Source organism: Melitaea cinxia, chromosome 6, assembly GCF_905220565.1.
Source record: "Melitaea cinxia chromosome 6, ilMelCinx1.1, whole genome shotgun sequence".
NCBI lineage: Eukaryota > Metazoa > Arthropoda > Insecta > Lepidoptera > Nymphalidae > Melitaea > Melitaea cinxia.
This window is the reverse complement of record NC_059399.1, coordinates 6610245-6619159: the sequence shown is the minus strand read 5'-3', so window position 1 is coordinate 6619159 and position 8915 is coordinate 6610245.

The following is an 8915-nucleotide window of genomic DNA, read 5'->3' as shown; positions in this document are numbered from 1 at the left end:
TGGACAGGCACAAAAAAAAATAACTCAATTTCAATGGCAAACTTTTCAACAAAAAATGCAAAGAGAGAGTACTTGAATTAATACTTAACTTGTGGGACATCATCAGCTGTGGGGGAAGGTGCCAACTGACTTCTTCGTGGTGCACCGTGGGCAACGTGAGAGAGAGCAGTTCTACAGTTGCGGAACTGCTGCTCATCACGGATAACGACCGACTGGGGAGGGTGCGCTCCTGGTAGGTAGGTACCCCTCTGACTCACCATTGTGGACCCGGACCCGTGATTGAATAGGTGGTACGCACGGAAGTGTAAAAGCCCCTGGATCACCTTAGACCACTGAGTGTAGGTCTCGTCAACTCGCTCCCGGTTCGGATGAAGATTCGGGAGAGGGTGTGGCGCCGACAAGGCGCTGAGTTGGAGGGTGGGGCTACGGCCACAAGCCCTTGGGTCACCCTGGTCTACCAGGGGCCGGCCTTGGACAAACTCTCCTCGAATGGGGATTCAGGGGCGGTTAGTGTGGTTGATGGCACGAAAGTGTGTGTACTGGATGGTTTTTACAACAAATACATATAGAATATAAATAATAATTTGAGGACCTAAGTGTAAAGTTTTTTTGGGCTTAATTCTGTAAACGTAAACGTTACGTTGGGTAAGGGCTCTCCTTATAATTAATTAATCCATCTTGTTTTAGGCGGCGCGTTGCTCCACTACAGGTTGGCGAATAATTTGGTACCAAGAGTTACAGGTTTTCATTAACACTTTCATGGAAAGTCCTACAAAGTCAAACCTGCAGCCAGAAATATATTTTTTTATACAAACAGACCTTTGATTGGGCTGAAATCGACTTTATGCGTTAGTAAAGCTTTTTTGACCTTTACATTAAAACTTTTGTCATTATACTAACTAGTCTGGCCATAAATACTGTTACATAAAAACTTTTCTTTTTTTCAACTTTTTAATTATTTTGAAATTGGAACACGTATATTATTTTAAAAACTTATTCGATTTTGTGCCATTTCAATATTTTTTCGTGTTCATTATTAAATTACAAAATGGAATGGGGTGTTAAAGAAAATAGGATTGCAGTGATCGCCTTGCACAAAGTGGGTATGGAGCCGTCGATCGAATTCCAGACACTTCAAAAGTCAAATAATATTAAGCAAAATGATAAAGTGTACGCTCACAGCTCTAAAGAAGCTGCTCAAGTTGTCGGAAAGGTGGTCATCATCCTGCGTCAGTGATGGTTTGGTGGGGCGTGTCTTATCAAGGAGTCACAAAACTACATTTTTGTAAAAAAGGAGTGAAAACTTCAGCCGAAGTGTATCAAGATAGTCTTGGATCATGTTGTAAAACCTCTCAGCAATACACTTTTTAAAAATATATCGTGGACTTTTCAGCAGGACTCTGGGTCACAAGGCATGAACTACCCAAGCCTGGCTTGAAACCAACGTTCCGGACTTTATAAGATTTGAAAACTGGCCCTCATCTAGCCCAGAACTCAACACTTTAGACTTCAAATTATGGTCAGTTTTAGAGGACATAGTCATCTCTAAACGACACGGCGACATTGAGTCTCCTTAAAAATCTTTGGAGCAAGCAGTGGCGAAATTTTCCTTGGAAACAATGCGTAAAACAGATTAAAGGCCTGTATAAAAGCTAAAGGTGGCCATTTCGAATAGAACACTTTTTTATTTTTTGCTGAGACGTTAATAAATATGTAGGTATAAATTTTAATAATATTACATTACTTCATTTAAAAACAAATGCATTTTCATTTGTAACAGAACTTATGGCTTGACTAGGTACTCATCTAGGTTTATATTATACATAAGTAAGCAACTTAATGCTTGTGTTATAGGTAACAGGGGACTATATATATATATATATATATATTACACCCAGACTCGGGGTGGGAATCGAACCCACAATCCCCGGAGCGGAAAGCAGGGTCTCTACAACTGCGCCAATGGGCTTGTCAAAGTATGAGTATAGAGTTGCATATTTCGTTTTTTCTGCCTGAGGAATAAAAAATATACATACTAATAAAAATAATTGTATGGCTAGCAATTAGACCGTGCCACTGTAAGAATATTCAATCAGGCATGTCCATGACGAACAAATCAATGACATGATTGAAAAAATAATAATTATCGTAAATTGACCAACCAATATTGATGTAAGTGCACTATGTACATTTTGTTGAATCCAAAGTTTTTATTAATATTCTATAACTGAAATAAAACGATAAAACTTATTACTAATACCATTAACTTTGTAAAATAATCTAACGAATTACGGCATTTACCATCAGAAAAGAAAAGATAATATAGCTGCTAGCTAAATAAATAACAGAAAAAACGAGTGTGCTTTATACCACATGACTGAAGTAAAACTTCTCTAGCTATAGATAGGCCTACACTGTGTCTTAGATATACGAAACGTAATTGGTTATGGGAGAGATAATCATAATCATAACGTCCATACTCTGTAAGAGTATGGAGCGTATACTGAATAACCGGCTCCTGGCACACCTTGAGAAGAACGATCTCCTTAGCGACCGACAGTTTGGTTTTCGCCGTAATCGGTCCACGGGTGATCTTCTGGCGTATGCCACTCACATTTGGAGTGAGGCTATCGAGAAACACGGGGAAGCCATTGCGGTCTCGCTCGATATTTCGAAGGCATTTGACAGGGTCTGGCATGACGGCCTTATTAGCAAACTTCCTTCATACGGCCTACCCGCTTCTCTCTGTGTTTGGATATCTGACTTCCTGAGGGATCGATCGATCCGCGTAGTCATAGACGGTTGCGATTCCGATCGTTTGGCCATCAATGCCGGGGTTCCTCAGGGGTCTGTACTCTCGGCAACGCTATTCTTGCTGCACATCAACGACCTGCTCAAACCCGGAACCTTTGGGTATGCAGATGACAGCACCGTTGTTGAGCGTTACGTGTCCAACGCACGAGCGAGTGGGTCTGAGATCCAATCCCTGAGGGAAGCTATGATTCAGCGTCTGAACTTGTCCCTTAAAGCTATCTCCGATTGGGGTGACGCAAACCTGGTCAAGTTCAACGCCTCTAAGACCCAGGCGTGTCTTTTTTCGGCAAAGCGGAGTCCTTTCCATCTGACTCCCTCTTTCCGAGGTGTACCCGTGCCCATAACCGGCCGCCTGGAGCTTCTTGGTGTTACTTTGTCATCCACCCTCAATTTCGGCTCATACATAGAGACAAAGGCTCAAACAGCTGCCAGAAAACTGGGCGTCCTCTCGAAGGTGAGACAGTACTTCACTCCGGAACAGCTTCTAAATTTATATCAAGCGCAAGTTCGATCATGCATGGAGTACTGCTCTCATCTTTGGGATGGCTCAGCCAAGTACCAGCTGGAGCTTCTCGAGTCGATTGAGAGACGAGCCAGGAGGCTCATCGGTGATGATGCACTGGTCGCTGCAAAGCTGCAAAGCTTGCATCATCGACGGAGGGTGGCCGGCCTGTCGGTATTTTATCGGGTACACTTCGGAGAGTGTGCGCAGGAACTCCATAACCTGATTCCCCCTACCCCCTTCCATCATCGTACAACCAGACGCTCTGCGTTACGCCACCCTTACATGGTTGACATTCCCCTTACACGCACTAAGCGATTCGCTAATACATTCTTGATCCGTACAGCCAAAGAATGGAACTCTCTACCAGCGTCTGTGTTTCCGGAAAATTATAACCTGGGGATCTTTAAGTCGCGAGTGAATAGGTTACTTCTAGGTAAGCGTGCTCCATCTTAGACCGCATTTTCACTTATCATCAGGTGAAATAGTGGTCAAACGCAAGCCTATCATTGTATAAAAAAAAAAAAAAAAAAGAGATAGGGAAAGAAAATGCGTGCTCGCAAATCTCTCTCTTGCTCCGTTTACACGCGATCACACTTTTTGTAACTTCTCTCGTAACGCATTCACCAGCTTACTCCCCAAGTCAAGCGTGCGTAAAGAAGTTTTACTTCAACAACACTGGCAAAATATTGTTCGTGAATGGTTAAAAATTAAGATAACAATTTGGTCTCAAGCAATATGCTTTGTACGATAAATATTCTTTAATTTCTTAGAATAGATATTTTTGAAGTACATTAATATATTCTAATGAAAACATAACATGTATGCAATTTATGCTACTAGTAACCGGCACCGGCTTCGCTCAAGTGCAAACTGTATAGGTAAGGCTGCCTCGGCGTGTTAGCTAATTATTACACTTGCAATTACTTATTTAATGCTACTATTTTGAAACTCTGATATATTCTAAATAGATCAATTTCTTAAATTACCAATTAAATTGATACATATGTACAGATTAATTTGAATTCCAATCATAATTAAATAAGGTTTCAGTTATTTAAATATTTGTTAATATGAAAATCCAAATATCTTACGCCACATATTCTGACTGATTAGCATTTTCTAGATAAAATTTATTAAATTGAGTTGTACCTTTCTATCATTATAAAGATATGCCTTCATCACTTCAGCCTGATACAGTCCACTGCTGTGTTTTGCCCATAGTCACCACGCTGGGCAGACGGGTTGGTGACCGCAGGTTTAGCTTTGTCGCACCGAAGACGCTGCTGCCCGTCTTCGGCCTGTGTATTTCAAAGCCAACAGTGGGATGGTTATCCCGCCATCAGTCGACTTTTTAAGTTCCAAGGTGGTAGTGGAACTGTGTTATCCCTTAGTCGCCTCTTACAACATCCATGGGAAGAGAAGGGGTAGCTATATTCTTACTGCTAAACCACACAGCCAACATAACCTAAGTATTAGTAAACTTTCAAATCAATAGTGAGGAGTTATAGTTATTTTTTTAATATAACTAGGTCGGCAAATAAGCGTACGGTTCACCTGATGGTAAGCGATTACCGTAGCTTATAGACGTCTGCAACACCAGGAGCATCGCAAGCGCGTTGCCGACCCTATCCACAATTCCCCCAGAAGCTCTGGTCACCATACTGACCAAAAGGTATAGGTACAACACTGCGTGAAAGTAGTATTACTTAGCTGTGATTTTTTGTAAGGTTGAGGTACTACCCCAATCGTGCTGCTCCATATATTTAGCAGGAAATTTCCTGCTGTGCCCTACCTCAGTTAGGTAATTTTAAATTTGCTTATTATATAGTTTTTTTTTTGCTTTATAAAACCTGTTTATTCACAAGGTTACAGGCTGTATGTTTTTCGTTGATAACGTATTTATTTACATAGCGTAAAGTTATAATTTCTACTTAAAAGGGAATTCACTTCGCTTCAACCTGTAATATCAGAGCAGAGCTTAATACACCACGCTACTCCAATGCGGGTTGGCGGATATATTCCCTACTATGAGTAACGATCGCTATCAGGTGTGCATGATAACAACCGGTCGACGGCTTAACGTGCTCTCCGAGGCACGGTGAGGAGACCCACAAAGACTGCACAAACACTCAGACCACGACAAACATCAGTATGGTTAATACAAATGTTTGTTATGTGTGGGGATCAAACCCGCAACCGCCAGCGCAACAGCCACAAACCAGTGCATAACACAACGTCGTCTTCACGTCGTCGTAAAAAGGAATTTTTAAAACATTATTAGTGGCACCGTCTCACATCCTTGTTAACATGTAAAAAACAAATTTCCAGTTATTATGCATTATATGTTATTAAGTAATTTTTATTGGTAGAAACTTGATTGATTGATGTTATATATTTACTCACTTTACGTGTATCGTTTTACGCATTGTTTCATAAGAAAAATGAAATTTAATAAGTATACGTTTCTTTAAACGTTGCATCGTTCGCCGTTGTGAATAATTCGTTATGATAATATTGGAAAACGTTACTCAGTCTATTTCACTTATCAAACCTTTCACTTCTACTTTTAATAATTAGAGTGTAAACATAAACAACTTTTGATTGACAATCTATACATATAATAAAATGGTAGGAAAGTCAAAACTGTACATTGAATATTTTTTTAAAAGAATACTGGGGGTGTGATCTACAATCGATACCGAAGCCAAAAACATAGTTTTTAGAATTTTTGTCTGTTTATCTGTTTGTCTGTATGTATGTCCGGGATAAACTCAAAAAGTACCGCATGGATTTACTTCAAATTTGGCACGAATATTATTAAGAAGTCGGGTCAACATATAGGCTACATTTTATCATGCTATCACCTACCGGGAACGAGCAGTGAATCTTTAATTTCCTCAACGCATTCTGTAACAACGTGTAATCTCACGACGCTTATTTGAATGTTGTTGTCATTATGTTAATAACCATGCTATATAAGCTAGCTTCACGCTATAAAAATCACGCAATATAAGTAACTAAGCCGATAAACATAATTAATAATTAAATGAATATAAGTAGACAAGACAATTTTATAGCAGCGCCATCTATAAGATTTTTCTGTAGATATGAAATGTAAAGAAGATACGGGTAAATAAATGTTATTTTAAAAGGTATAATCGTAGGTATTTTTGGTGCTGTATAGCGTTCACGCAGACGACGTCGTGGGCAGCAGCTAGTCATATATATATTTAAGTTACTTGTTAATAATATATATACATATTGTTTTGATTTTAATATTGAATTACTATTACAATTTAATGTTTAATTTCTGTACTTTTGTGAAGAGGCTGCTCAAACATAAATTTAGTAAAAAAATTTATTGCACGAATTGTCTGTATGGAAAAATTTAGATCAGTTGTTAAATTATCTCCCTTAGGAAGCAATTTAAATAGTGATAACTTTAAAAGGTACATACTGACCTACTATATACGTTTGTAGTACGGAAATGCTTTAAGTAAAAAACCCTACATCCGAAATGTTTTTTTAAATACCTATGTGGTAATTTGGTAATTAAAATACTTACTAGTTTTTCTCAATTCATAAGTATGATTATCTAGAGGTAAAAACATTAAAAATGCAATTTAGATTTTCGTTTTTTTATTAATTAAACACTAATCCTCGAGGATGACACAATAATTAATTACAGAATAAAGTTTGTTTAAGGAAAGAGTTACAAATCCGTATTTGAGAAATCCTTAACTTATAAAATATAATTTACAAATTTGCATAATGCGATGGTCTACTGACCTCGAGATGTTTTGATTTTCTGTTCAAATTTGGTTGTTCTGAAAAAGAGTAAGTGTTTTTGTATATATTTAGATGGTTTTTGTTAAGCAATCAAATATTTTTTACTAATGAATAATATTGAAATTACACCTTACCATAAATAAAATTAAATAAGCGCTTACATTACTTATGTGTGAATTATTTGTCAGGATATTTATTAAAATATTTTATGGGGTAAATAGGTACGCCACGCGTTTTCCGCTGCATTGGTTTTTTTTTTTTGGTTTCGGATAGATTTTTTTAATGGTTTCAGTATAATATGTACGTATATTTAATTAATTTTTGAGTTTAGGTATTTATTTCTGAATAATAATGAATCTTGCGGCTTGTCGTTTTACAAAATAATTTTTCCAATTGATTTCGTCGATCCTGAAATTTACTCGTAGAAAATATATAGGTTCTTATTAATATTAGGTAACACACTAATAATAATTGTTATTATTCAGTTATTACGCAGAAGTATCATTCATTATTTATTTCACAATATTTTGTCCTAATACTGTTATTGTACGGATATTTCTCAATTTTCTCTTTGTCGAATCAAAATTTTATAACATTCTTAAACTATGAAAAATCTTATAAGCGAATTTTCACGTATATCTTTAGTAAATTACCTGCAACATTTATATAATTGGATAATTCTATGAAACTCCTTCTTTCTTCAAGGTTTGAGAGGTGAATTATGCGTTGGATTCCATTAATCGATAATTGAACGTGCAATTTTTGTTACAGTAACATTAATTCGCTTTTTTTTCTAGTTTTATGTTAGCAAAATAATGAGTGTTGTTTTATATAGATTAGTGAAATAAAAATGATTATAAAACTTAATTAGTTTTATTTATAAAAATGATACGTTTTAATATTGGTAACGACAACATTAAGGACACTTTGATATTATTTGTAATTTATTTAATGTGAGTACCTTTTAAGGCAACCTTGGGAAAATTGAACACATAAGGCATAAGGCATATTGTTCTTTAGTTTCCGAAATTACTAGCAGTAAAAAAATATTGCATTTACTTTAAAAATTAATTTGATGATGTTTTTAATATTTATTTTTACAAGCCCACCGGCTTGTCACCATGCAGCCGTAATTTATTTTTGTTGTATGGTCATATGTGCATGGTCGGTAACCCTCTTGTATCCCGGTCAAGCTCTTCACTCAGATGATGTTTTTTGATATTAAAAGACGTTAGAACTTTGTAGGGTAGAGGTAAGGAGAACATTCTCATATGAGGGAAGTTGAAAAAGCTATATACTTACTAAAAATGAAGGTTCCAGTACCTACCAGAATAGTGTTAGCGTCAGAAAAAATACGAAATTTGTGTTGCTGTCCCTACTCCCAGTTCTACTTAGGAGCACTGGTCACCTTTATCACCACAGAAACACAACACTGCTTGAGAACGTTATTATTTAGGTGTCATCTTCTGTAAGGTCGAGGTATTTACCCAGTAGGACTGCTTCAGATTTAGGCAGCTTAGTCAGGTTTTTACGGACTTTTTCATACATAGAGATGGTTCTCCTTACTCCTACCCTCAAAAGTTAAAACGTAAAGCTGACAGTTACTAGTTTTCAAAATTAGCGATTCGTATGTTCAGCGTTTTAAGTAACATAATATAGATTCTACCTTACCTTTTGTTATATGAATAACTAGTTACGAAATGGTCATGAATTCATTCGTTATTAGCTTTTGCACAATGATAAGCATCTTATCTTTGCAATCTATTGAGAACGAACAGTACATTAAAGCAGGCTTAACTAATATAAT